The sequence below is a fragment of the Peromyscus eremicus genome, chromosome 6 (genome assembly GCF_949786415.1).
Source record: "Peromyscus eremicus chromosome 6, PerEre_H2_v1, whole genome shotgun sequence".
NCBI lineage: Eukaryota > Metazoa > Chordata > Mammalia > Rodentia > Cricetidae > Peromyscus > Peromyscus eremicus.
In genome coordinates, this window is record NC_081421.1 from 55,795,912 (window position 1) to 55,809,877 (window position 13,966).

Consider the following 13,966-nt stretch of genomic DNA (forward strand, 5'->3'; position numbering starts at 1 on the left):
TAGTCAACTGGAAATGATTTCAAAGCTAGTATCTGTGTGCCATTTCAGTGTGTTGACAGATAAGCACCAACCCAGCTACAAACCCTTCAACCTACAATGGTGACCTGTCTGCATGATGCACTGGTGCCATCGTAGCATAAATTTGTGGGAGTAATCAACAAATATCTAATTGGATATAAAGCCTACTCCATGAGATGGAACCTATGCCTGATGTCTAAGGTAGCAAGAATCGGAGACTAGATAGGACATGGACCTGGGGGCGGGGGGAACAATACTGTTTTTCTGTTAAAGGGACATAGCAATAAAATGACTCTTAACAACACTCTGCTCTATTTATGGATCAATATCTCATTCAACCAGCATCAGAGTACCTTCCTCCTGCAGGAGATGGCAACTAACACAAAGACCCACAACGGAACAATGTGCTGAGTGAGAGACCTTGGAACACACATTTCTAAACAAGATGTCCTCATGAAAGCCCTCCCCTTAGGGAATTACGTGAAAACAGAGAGAGAAATAATTTTAACAACCAGTGTGATGGAAGACAACAAAAAGACAGCTTCCAGACACAAGAGAATTGATGTACATATGATCTCATAGAGCTGTCATAGCATGCACAGAGACTGCACAGTTCCAAGCCAGATGGGGGCCCAGCACTGAGAGGGGAAGTTAATATGAACCCCCATCCCTGAAAAGTTAACTCCAATTGAAGACCCTTACAACAGAAAAAAAAATAGTTTTCTCCAAGGGAGTCTCATCTGATATGTAAACAAACTTAAGAAAGGACCTTAAGAAAGCAGTAGATGACTAACACAAAACAATCTCAAAAATATCTTTATTTTTGGAGATGTTTTGTCTCATAATGTTTTGTTTGGGCATTTTTTTTTAACTTGATTGTCTTTTTCTTACCTATTATGGTTTCCAATTTTGTGTTTTTGTGGTTTTTGTGTGTGTGCATGCATGTGTCCAAGTGTGTGTGTATGTGTGTGTGTGTGTGTGTGTGTGTGTGTGTGTGGTGTGTCTGTATGTCTATGTGTCTGTATTTCACCTGACTTTCCCCCTCTGTGCTCTTTTTTGAGTTCTGGTTTTCTTGTATTTCTACTGACCTGCTTGTTTGAGAGAGAGAGAGAGAGAGAGAGAGAGAGAGAGAGAGAGAGAGAGAGAAACCTTGAAGTTGATTGGGTGAGGAGGAGGTGGGGAGGATCTAGGAGGAAGTGAGTGAGTGGAAACTGTGATCAGAGTATACTGTATGGAAAAATGCTTATTTTTTTAATAGAATAAAAGAGAAACACTTTGGACATTGTATAAAATGCTGAATTTTAAAAAAGCATTCAAGGTGTATATGGCAAACATAGAATGAAAAGGCTATTGCTCTAAATTGAACTTGGAAGGAACATCTATATATAGCCAGAGTAAACAAAAGCATGTTGGGAAACTGTAGATGTAATTCTAAACAGTCTTATTAAACAAGAAACACAGAGCCAAATAAAGAGTTAAAAGCCCAGAGATCAAGCAGTAGCTAAGAGCTAAGACCACCTTATCTTACCACTCACTGCTGTCCTTCCCCTGACAGAGAGACCTTCTTCCTGGGTCCTGTCTTTTTATTGCCTTTCTGTTCTACCTTCTCATTGGTTTGAAACCTAATCACATGACTTCCTCGGCACTGCCTATCTATACAGATCTCCAGGTCTCTATGGTTCGTACTGAGATTAAAGGTTCGTATCACTGCTTGGCTGTATCCTTGAACACACAGAGATTCTGCCTGCCATGTGATCAGATTAAGGGCATGTGCTACCAGTACCAGACTTCTGCTTAATGGCTTGCTCTTAGCTCTGATCTCCAGGTGTCCCGGCCAGCAGGGTCCTCAATGGGGACCTAAAGGGAAGGCCATCGAATGAGAGGGACAAGAGACACAAAGAACGAGAGCAAGACAGGATGTCTGATCAAGCTCCAAAATTTTATTTTCCTCTTAAGGCATATATATGCAGGGGCAAAGCGGGGTGCAAGCAGGGAGGGGACTTTAATCATGGGTTGTTCAGCTAGCAGGGAATGTTGCTCTGGAGGTTATCTATCTACTCTTGCCTAACTGCCTAATTGCCTAACTTCAGCTCGGTCACCTGATTTCTGAGAAGAGGTTTTGGTATTTGTGAGAAGAGGTTCTGGTGCTATGGAGACTTAAGCAAGGCCCAGATCTAAGAAAAGAGGAGAGAAGCCCAAATATGACGACATGTATGTCATAGGTCACTTAGATTTACGGCTCCTGTCATCCAGGCAACTTTATTAATATACAAATAAAATCACATTTCAGCACAAATAAAATATCACCATAGAAAGCCACTAGCCATCCTATGTCTTCCTGTCAATTAGTTGTTTTGCTCAAGGGTCATGAGGGTTATCTCACATGTAAGCTATTCACCTTCCAATTCTAGAGAACTTGGGAAGATTTCTCTCATATAATCTTTTGCTTTGTCATTTTGAGACAGTGCCTGTCTCGTGTTGCATAGGCTCCCCTTGAACTTGTAGCCCAGACTGTCCTTGAAATTCTGATACTCCTGTCTCTGCTTCAACAGTTGAAACTTCAGCTATGAGCAATGATAGCTGGCTAATGAGCCCTTTCAATAAGCAAGTGTATACATGATGAGACAAAATTTGGTGTCGTCCATGATTGCTGTTATTATTTAGGAATCTAAGTTCTGATGCAGAATTTCATATAAGGCAATGATATCACTTGAGTAAATACCTCTAAAGACAAGTGCTTTAAAGGCCTTACCACCAGATTTCAGTGCTATTGAGAGACTGTGGAAAGTTTGATAGTCAGAGCCTTGTGTCATATAACAGATAACAGTTTCCTCTGAGATTGAAACAACTCACACTACAGGAAGCTCCTTCAGCAGGAAGGTAAACAACTCAAAATAGCTTCAGGAAATCCCTGAAACTGACTAGATTCACCAGGCCCCTCCCTGCCAGAAAAAGTAATAAAAGCTGAGAATCCCTCTCAGATGGAAGGAAGCTAAGACACAAAGAAGACTTGGACAAGCAAGGCTGCAAAGAGGGCTCTGAGACGAGACCAGCTGCTTGGAAGAAGCAGAAAGCAGGTGAGCTGTCTGAGAGAGGTTTGCATCAGCTGAGGCACCTGGTGAGGACACTCTCCCACCTGTTGAGCTGCCTGCAGGCTGTGCAGTGTGCTCCAGGTTTCCAGCTTTTTCCACTGTCGCCCATGCTGAGATGGCCTTGAGGAATGCAACTGTCTTTGAGTCATTTCTGCTCCCATAAGTAACTTTCACCCATATTTGTATAAGTAACCCCAATAAAACTTACTGGTTCACCCATTTGGACTTTGGTGATATCCATACTTCAGTCTGTCATGTGTTCCCTATTTAGAGTGAGTAGATGTGTATGTTGTGGCTCCCCCCCAAAAAAAGTTGTTACCCAAGATATTCAGAATGTTAGTATGATGATTAGAATGTGACCAAGAAGAAAATACTGGGACTCTAGACCTCTATCCCTTTCAGTAACTTCTTGCCATCCTAAGATGACTAATTTTGTCTTTCATGTGTTCCTCTGGGGTGGAACTAATCCCAAAGCAAAAGTTTGACTATCTATGGCTGAACCCTTCGAAACTGTGAGCCCATATAAGACTTGCCTCCTTTTAGGTTGATTCACCTTGGATAATTTTGTAAAGCTGACTCACACAGGAAGAATTCCTCTCCTAACCATCCACAGATAAGAATCATTAATGAAAAATAAATACCAATGAGATTTATTGTACTCTGTTTGTCAAGTCCTGCTAAACTCTGTGTATCACAATTTAAAGTACATGATCATTTAGATATGTTCAAGTGCCTTTTTCTTCATGAAGGGTATTTCATTTTTATTGCCCTTTCTTTGGATTGAACTTTCTTAGATAATCTCAACCACAAAATACAGGCAAATTTTGAAAATACAGTGAGGTATGAACTAGAATAGAAGTGGACTCTCCTTGACATTTATGAGCCTTACAGAAACAGGCCTCAACAATAAACTCCGTTTGCCCATATTTGTACTGCCCACTTGCCTGCCAGTCCAAACCGAATCAGCAAAGCCTGCATACACTGGCCTGGGTTTCTGAGGAAGCTTTAAGGAGCTTAGTCACACTTGAAAGTGCTCAGCTGCTCAGCGCAGCAGCTCACCTTCCCTAGATTTTCTTTGGAGAACAACTTGATTGTTTTGGAATTAGTCATGAACTATTTAGTTGCAAATTCTCACAACTCATGCCCTTGGTAGATCTTTTGAAAACTCATGGCTGTCTATAAAGAATTCAGCTCAATTCTTAGCTCAGAGGGTTATAGCTGAACACTCTAAAGCAATTTTCTCAAGTTGGCCTCTCAGCCTAGTATGGCTGGGATTAAAGACGTCACAGTGAAAGCAAGGACTTCTACTTCTTTGTTTTTAGAATGAGTTTGAATAATTCCATCATCACTCACCCTGGAAGATACACAAGGTAATACATTTACATTCTTTGTTCCTCCATGTTATAGTTTCATACATGGCTGTGGAGACTAATATACCAATACATTAATTACTAAACATAGATTGTCAAGTTGTATGCAAATGATCTAGGCTGCAGAAAGGGTAGGAAAGCTGGTGGGAGCTGGAGAGGGGCCTCTGTTTACAGAAAACTCCCTTCAGGAAAGAGCCTCTGGTGGCTGGGAGAGGGCCTGTTGATAACACAGTTCCAGAGGAATAAAATTGTAAGAACATGAAGAGATACAGAGATAAAAGGTGTTAAAATAGGGCATGGTATCAGACACTGCCAGTTGTCCAGACAGCAGAGTAAGCCAAACTCTGGCTTTAACTGCTTTACAGGGTTTTTTTGTTTTTTTTGTTTTGTTTTGTTTTGTTTTGTTTGAGAGTCTAGGTCATGCCCCATGCCTCCAAATTCAGCGATACACTTTTCCCCTTTGTCTCTTCAGATCAAGCCAATGCTTTATTTGTTTCTTCCAATTTTCAAAATGCACAAGCAGCCTGAGAGTTTTGGGACACCCAGCTGAGCTTCCAAACCACTCTTCTCTTCACTACTGCTTCTGACTCACTACCAAGTTTAGAACAGCACCTGCTGAGCCCAGAGTTTCTTTCTCAGGACTCGCCTGGCTCGGCTTCTGTACAGTGTACAATTCTACTCACTGCCATCTTCTGAAGTCCTCCTTCTCCCTTGGATTTGGAGTTAGTGTAATGGGTTAGTCACTTGTTTTTTATCCACTTTGCAGTTTCTTCTAATTTATGGAACAAAGATTTTTAAATATTTGGTTTATCTTCTCATGTTTAACTAAAATTTATTTTTGTCCACACAAAAAATGAAGATTGAGAAATTTTTGGATGACATAATTCAATACATATGTATATTAATATTTAAATCGGAAATTATTTCTTGAAAAATACTTATATTTGTTTCTACAAAGAATGTTTAAAACCCTTTTGTTTACCTTTTGAGACATACTGCACACAATCATCCTCTTGTGTGTGCTCTAGCACACCTGAACTCTCGTCTAACTATAAATTGATGCTCATTGACCGATCCTATACCTCGCTCTACCCATTGTCCTAGCCTCAAGGAACCTCCATTTTACTCTTCTGTGGAACCAATGATTTGAATGACCTAGGTGAGTGAGATCCTGGAGTGCTTGTTTTTCTGTGAATAGCTCATTTCACTTAACATGATGCTCTCCATTTATGTCATAAATGACACGGTTTCAGTTTTTTGTGATCAACTTATATTCTATTGTGTGTACAGACTACTTTCTCATTTTCTATTCATTAGATTATAGACACCAAATTGATTTCTTTTATAGTCTGTTGAATATGGGCTAAAATAAACATGGAAGTGTAGATGTCTTTTTAACCATATGGTTTTATTTTCCTTTAATATGTAACAGTAATAATATATGTCATATTATGTCTATTTTTAATTTTTTTAGAGTGGTTGTTCTTTTCTTCCTGTCTTCTTTTCATAGTTTCCACCATTATGCCTGGCTTCACTTCAGGACCACTTTCTGTGTTAATGAATTATGTTGTACTGAATAAATGTCCCTCACCAACTTCAGAGCTGAGGTAGATCATTGAATCTACTCTAAAAAGAAAAGGGGGAAGATATAAAAATGACAAAAGATATATTATTGAATCTATTATGAAAAGAAAAAAGAGAGAATACGGATATGATAAGATTAAAAAGGTCAATTATTGAATCTACTTTTAAAAAGGAACTACTTGTTTTACATAGGATAAGTAATGAAATTTTTTGGACTGGATATTGTTATATATTAATGGAGTTTTTCTTCTGAATCTGTCAAATGTTAATGGACTAGACATCGTTAATGTAATTCTTGACTGTATGTATTGTGTATACTTATTGGATATAGTTTTTCTTGTATTAGTTATAAGCTTTTTTCTAAATTTTAGACAAAAAAGGGGAAATGTGGTGATATTGTGTTCCCCAAAATATGGTGTACCCTAATAAACTTATCTGGGGTCAGAGAACAGAATAGCCACTAGATATAGAGGCTAGAAAATGGTGGCACACACACCTTTAATCCTAGCATTCCAGAGGCAGAGATCCGCCTGGATCTCTGTGAGTTCAAGGCTACACTGGAAACAGCCAGGCATGGTAACAAGAGCCTTTAATTCCAGGAAGTGATGGGAGAGAGCAGAAAGGTATATAAGGCATGAAAACCAGGAACTAGGCTGGTTAAGCTTTTAGGCTTTTGAGCAGCAGTTCAGCTGAGATTCATTCTGGATGAGGACACAGAAGTTTACAGTCTAAGGAAACAGGATCAGCTGAGGAACTGGGGAGGTGAGGTGGCTGTGGCTTGTTCTGCTTCTCTGATCTTCCAGCATTCACCCCAATACCTGGCTCCAGGTTTATTTTTATTAATAAGACCATTTAAGATTCATGGTACACAGAGCTTTATGATATATCCCCAGCTTGAGGTTCTCAGCTGCTTCTTTTTGCTCTTCTTTCTGCTTCACTCCCTGGACTAGATTATGCTGCTTTATAATCCTCAACAATTCTAAGATGACAAGGTTTCTCTTCACCTCTGCTACCCTCTATTATATTCCCTCTTACCTAAACAGTCCTTTTCTTGTCTCTCTTGGTTAATCCATATGTTCAAGGAAACTTCACTGTCATTTCTTTACTGTTAAATCAGCTAATATCTTTGTCTTCTCAGATTCTATATATACTTTTTTTATTTTGAAGTCGTTAAAGGCCTCATTTTAGTAAACTTTAGACAATTCTCATCTCGTTACTAATATAAAATTAATATTTTGTGATAATTATTTCAGTATATCTTCCCAATTTGAAGCTTTAATACTATGATGGTGAACACTAAATCCCAATGAACTTCCCATGCCTAGAGACTGAAATAAAACTTCACATCTCATCACGTGGTTACTGAATCATCTCATATCATAAAAGGAGAGTACAGTAGAGTATCATTCCATTTATGCCCCGTGTGTGTGTATGTGTGTGTGTGTGTATGTGTGTGTAGAAAGAGGTATGAAATGATACTTACTGTCCTATGTATGTGTGTATGCATGTACATACATGCATATAGAGACGGAGAGAGAGAATGCACATGGATTTTATTACTGTATATCATTATAATTTTTTATTAGTAATACTATTTACTTCTTGTTGAACTTAACTTATAAATTAAACTTCATCATAGGTGTGCATATATGGGGTCAAAGAACATATATAATGTTCAGAAGTATCATGTGTACAGCACCTGTGGAAGGTTCTTGTAATATATATCTTGCATCTAAGATATATAATATATATACTATATATTATATATACTACATTATATTGTATGTACTTGCATATATATGATATATATACTTTTTTTATTTTGAAGTCGTTAAAGGCCTCATTTTAGTAAACTTTAGACAATTCTCATCTTATGTTTTATTATTATCTTCATATAATGAAGGTTAAACTTATCTTTCATTACAATGCAATAAACAATGTTTTAATGTCAGACTTCATTATGCATATATGTATGTATGTATCCATCCATCCACCCATCCATCTTTCTAAATATCACTTGTCTAATATTCTAGATTTTTGCCCCACTAAATCATTCTTTCAATGAGGTTTATACTCTCATTACTGAAATTTCTGAAATCCTTCTTTTAGTTAAGTAACCACATACACAAGAATATATCTCTTACATGCATGGCCTGATGGGTTGTCCTAAAACAAAGCCCCATATTTCTATACTTGGGCTAAGATCTGGAACATTACTGACACCATAGATGCTGCCCTCTCAGCCCTTCCTAACCACTAGCATTTTTCTGTTTTCCAAAGATAACCACCATCATGGCATCTCATACCATAAGGTGGTTTTGAAATTTATGTGATTTCAACTTTATGGACTGAAAGTCATGAAGATGTACTGCATAAATACCCCTTCCAGAAAGGCCTCCACTGACCACAGGAATGTTGCTAGCTGCCAGCCTCCAGCTGTGACCTCTTCCTGGCCTATTTCAACCTTTCAGGCAAAGTCACCCTATTTTTGGAAATCCTTAGTCAATGACTAAGTCAAGTGGCAGCACCTTAAGGGCATGCTCTTCCTGGTGTGTTTTCTAAGCAGTTACAAAAGCACAGGTGGTAGAGGGCCGTGAGGTGTTTGTCCTCAAAGCCATGTTGCACTATTACACTATTATTTGCTCCAGAGTTCCCATTTATTTGGCAGGAAATTGGTCAGAGGACATATTTACACCACACTCCAGTGACTTTCCTTCCTTATTCCTGTTTCCTGTTTCCTTTTTTTTTCCAGGTATTACCTTCCCTGATAAACTATTGCTATGTAGAGCCCAGTTTTGTTATTTTCACTTTGTTCAACACAGTATTAGTGATATCTGTGTACCTGATAGTGGACATCTGGTTGTTTCCACTTTGGAGGGTTATGAGTAAAGACACTATGAACACATATGTATGTGATTTTTGAGAGACTCTTGTTGTATTATTACAGACAAAATCTTCCTATGTTCCTTAGATGAACTGTGGGAGGTCCCCAAACAGCTTGACCACACAGCTGCCATGACAGGCTTAGAGGCTCAGACACAGCTTCTGGCAGGCAACACCTGGACCCAGGAAAAGCCATAAGCTGACTACACCCAGGGATGGACCACCATCTAAGGGGAAGTAGCTGACATCCCAAACATTCCAACCCTTAGATAAGGTTAGATAAGATGGCCAGATGATCCTGAGCCTAGCACACACCTATTTCCCTTCTACAGATACCCATAGACAAATGTCAGCCAATCAGGGTCCTGAACCCTGGAAATCCCCTCACCCAAGCCTCTGCTATGATAAAAAACAAAACAAAACAAAACAAACAAACAAACAAACAAAAAACCCCACCCTGCCTGGGCTCTGGGCTCTCTGCTCTTTCTACTGCATTGGACATATAGAGAGATCAAGCTTGGAGATTGAAAAATAAAAGGCTCTTTGCTTTTACACACAGGATGGTGGTCCTTTGGGGGTCCCCACAATCAGGGCATAACAGAACCACTGTACACAAGTCATCCTATTGCCTTAGGTTCACAAGGTTCATTGTCCATGGCTCTAAAAGGATTCTGTTGTCAGATGTTTTCAGTTCTTTGCACAATGGTGTTGGGTCACTTAGATTTCCAAAATTATCCAGGTTTTAGGGGATCCAGCCTCTCAAAAGCTCTTTCCCAGGGCCTGGGAACAATCTAGAACCAGCTGATAATCTAATCTTTGTTTATATAAAATAAATCCATGCACATGAAACTCTTTAGTCCATTCACTTTATTTTCCTTAGCCAAGATTCTATCTACTCGGCTTCAATTCTCTTCTCATACTTAGCTCCCCTCTGTCCCTTCTCCTCCTGTCCTATCCTAGTTCTATGCTCTTTTTGCCTCATCCTCATCCTCATCTTTATTTCTCTCCATCTTGGTTCCTACCTGTTCCTCTCCCTGGAACTGGTCCCTGACCTGCCAGCCACCTGACTCTTCCAATACAATACGAAAACTTCCAAGGTCCCTACAGGAGCCTTGGTAGCCAGCTTCATTTGCAACCCAGAAGGGGAGAGAATAGAGGAGGTGGGGTCAGATAAGGCCTGGAATAAGTCAGAAAGGGAATTTATGTGCTCAAAATATATTCCTATAAATAGTTAGGTGGAACATCATGGGTGTATCATAAATGTGCTCAAACTACAACCTTACAGGTGGTTAGGTAAAGCAGCCTATAAGTCACTAAAATAAAACTGCCTCTATTTTCCTATGCCGCCATAATATTGTCAGGGCAGGGTAACTCTGCTAGGAGCTAAGAGGCCTGCCTCAATACTTCATTGCACCTGGTATGCAAAAAAGGCCTTTTGTTCTGAGTCAGTTGCTGTGGACTGACATTTGGGCTGTGAGAGAAAGTAGGATCTGAGCTTCATTTGCACAAGAAATAAACCTATGCCTAGGAGACAGGTGGTGTCTCCCTAAGGGTGTTTACCTTAATTCAGGAGACAGCATTTGGCCTGTTTGCTGTTTGGGCTTAGGATGCATGAAAAGTATATCAAATAAATACACTGGTAGGAGTTCTTTGAAGCATACAAGAAAATCATTGCAGGAGCCGGCTAATATATATACAAAAGCTAAAATATCACCAAGACTTCTTAAGCCATGGCTTGACCTTTAGAAAAGTCCTTGACCTTTCTAAGTAATAGCTTTTGTGATAGTAGCTGAATTCTACTACATTTTTCCATGGCTTGCAGCACAAAATGGAATGCTTCTTATTCTGATTAACATTTTATATTGTTAGTCTTCAAAATTTGATTTTTAGTGATATGAAAAGATATACCAAGATGTACTTAATTTTAGTTTTCTAGTTTTAGATAAAAGACATAAATAGTTTCAACTGGAACTATTGTTACAAACACATTTCTTTTAATGCCATTTAAGGGATCAAGAAATTCTCTTTATTCCCACAGTGACAAAAGAAATATCATGAACTATAATGTTTTGTTAAAGGCCTTTCCTGCATTTTGTGAGATAATCATATAATCCTCCCAGTACTTTTACTGTGGTTTTTTTTTTTATTTGTTTTGGGTTTTCTTTCTTTTTTAAGTGTTAAATACTCTTTATTTGATATCATACATAAACCGCAATGAATGCCATTCAGTGGTAAAAAGCAGCATCCTTTGACAGGGAATTCTAATTACATCAGCATCATGAAGAATAGATAGTTGCTTCCTGACCTTAAACTACTGCATATAACAGACCAGCAAACACAAACTGAAACACAGACTTGATTCTGAGACAGTGAGAGTAGTTTCCCAGTGTTTAAACATATTCATCTTCCCAGTGTATAAAGCCATTCAATAGGCTCTGAGGTGACACTCCCATCTTTGTGAAAAGTAGAACATTTCTAATTAGGTCTCATAAAGTCCAATTATCTTATCTTGAGAGAGGGAGAGCAGTGACAGTATTTAGGCAACTGGAATTGTTTTTTGTTTTGTTTTGTTTTGATTTGTTTTAAAGATCATATCCACTTTGTTACAAGTAAATTTTACTTAAAATAGGACTGTGACAAAACCACTCTTAGCCATTCATGATCTGAATTCTGGTGTATAAATTAAATTGGAGTACACACTAAAAGCTGTGTGATATTTGTTTTGTAATGAATAAGGCTGGTATTACTCTTTAGTAGCCTTTTCTTGGTAAACTTTTAGGTCTGTGCTTTCTTCTTTCTTCTTAATTCCAGTGAAGATCATTTTTTTTTTTTTGTCTCAGAAATGTACTTTTTGGGATTCTCCAAATATTCCATCAGTGTATCCTATCTTTAGGTGATTCTTTTGTTCTTGTTAATATCTGTGTAAGAGAATCCAGCGACCTGACATGTTTTCCACACAAACAGACCATGGTGATTTGGTCCAGTCTTATACTTATTTCCTTATTCCACAGTGTGGCACTGGACACACTTCCCAACAAAAATAATCTTGTCTTTCTCGACATCACCCATTCTGCAACATGAAGATAGATGTCCCGGTTTCTGAGTTTTATTTATTTTTACAATATATTTTGATCATATTCAACATTTTCCCCAACTCCTCCCATAACCACTCTCTACTCCCTCCCACCCATTCACACACTCCTCTTCATCCTTCTCTTCTTCCTCTTCTTCTGCTTTCTCCTCCTCCTCCTCTTCTTGCCCCCATAGTGTTATGTCACCCAGCTAGTTGACCTACACAAACTCATGTATTTGAATTCCAGTAGTGATTCTGTTTAAAAGGATTCTGAGCGCGCTGTAGGAGGTGGGGCCTGGCTGGAAGAAGTAAGATTCTAGGGTGGAACTTGCAATGTTATAACTGGCCCGTATCTATTTACTCTCTGCTTCCTGAGAGTGAATGCAAAGTATATGGTGCCTCCCACTTCTGTCAACATATTTTCCCTGCTGTTGTGGACTTTACCATTGAAAGGTCCAAAATAAACCCTTCCTGCCTTACGGACTCTGTGTCAGGTGTTTGGCCATAGCAATTAGAAAGGCAACTAGTGCACTCTATAACAAACTTTGAGAATAAATAAATATTATCCTGTTCTGCCAAAGAATCTGGGATTCACCAAGCTACAGTAACACATTTAAGATTGTTAACTAAATATTTCAGATCCAGCTTGAAGCTAGTGCCTTTGCTCAGTAAATGAAATACTTTTTCTTCTCTTCTTTGTTCTGACTCTTTTTTTTTTTTTTTTGAGTCCAAAGAACTATTCTTGAGAGATTCTTTTGTCAGCCTTTTTACTTTGTTCATCCATACTGTCTGGTTCTTGGTCATAAATTCTATGAACATGGCTCAGAAATTTCTAAGATGAACTATAAAACTCTCTTTTAACATGAAACATTAATATAAAATCCATTATGAACTCACTTACGAATTACATCAATGAAATAACATAATTACGTACCCAAAACTCGATGACTTAGTGAAGAAGTATTTATTTTTCTGGCTTTTTAAGGTGAACTGACATCTGTCCCTGATGTTAGGTAGGCTGCACATGTCTCAATCCAGGAGCTATGTATGCTAAAACTGCCTCCTCCTGTGGTGGTCACAGGTGTTCTTGATTGTGCTCAGATGTCATGTGATACCCACAAGGGCATCCTCTGAGAACTTTCAAATCCTTTTGCCCACATTCTATGATCTAAAGCAAATCACAAACTACAGTGAATTTCACAGACTGAGGTATGTCTCTGCCCTTAAAGGGAGGTTTTGAGAGGCTAGAGAGATGGCTCAGAGGTTAAAAAGCTTCTTTCTCTTGCAGAGGACCGGGGATCTGTTTTTAGTACCCAACCAGGCAGCTCACAATTCTCTGTAACTTCATTTTCAGGGGATCTAATGCCATATGGTCCATCATGGTACTTTTGTATGTACATGGTGAGGATAAACTCATGCAGGTACACACATATTAATAGAGTCTTTAAAAAGAGGAAAGTTTTAAAAGCTGGAAAGATTAATCAGGGGTTAAGAGTACAAGCAACTCTTCCAGAGGACTAAAGCTGTAATTCTAAACCCCTAAAGTGTTATTTTAGGGTACCCAGGTGATGTCTTTTGCATGGGGCATGGAACTCTAGTTTTTGTTATATTTCTTATTACTTTTAAGGAATTTTATTCACTTTTTGACCAGAAATAATGTATCCATTTCATAAGAGATTGTTCCATGATTTACATAAACTATATATTGAATAAACTAAAGTTATGTAAGATGCAGAAGTTTCACATAAAATAAAAATTATTCCTCAATCTAAGAAAGCCATACTATTGAGCTAAAAAGTGCAGGGCATATTTATCAGTTCAATTCTTATTAATACTGATATGCCCTAGAGAACAAAACACACACAGAAATATACTTTAATGCACTCATATATACAAACACCAAAAAAATTGTCAACTGAGTATGAGGCAGCACATAGACTAAATGA

At 38.4% G+C, this 13,966-nt stretch overlaps 1 long non-coding RNA gene and 1 pseudogene across 1 annotated transcript in view; both read right to left on the reverse strand.

Annotated features, from left to right (window-relative positions):
- The window catches only part of LOC131912463 (uncharacterized), a 51,216-nt gene that overhangs the window by 15,989 nt on the left and 21,261 nt on the right, over positions 1 to 13,966 (reverse strand). The gene's annotated exons all lie outside the window — the stretch shown is intronic.
- LOC131912462 (cytochrome c-like) lies at positions 11,691 to 12,016 on the reverse strand (annotated as a pseudogene).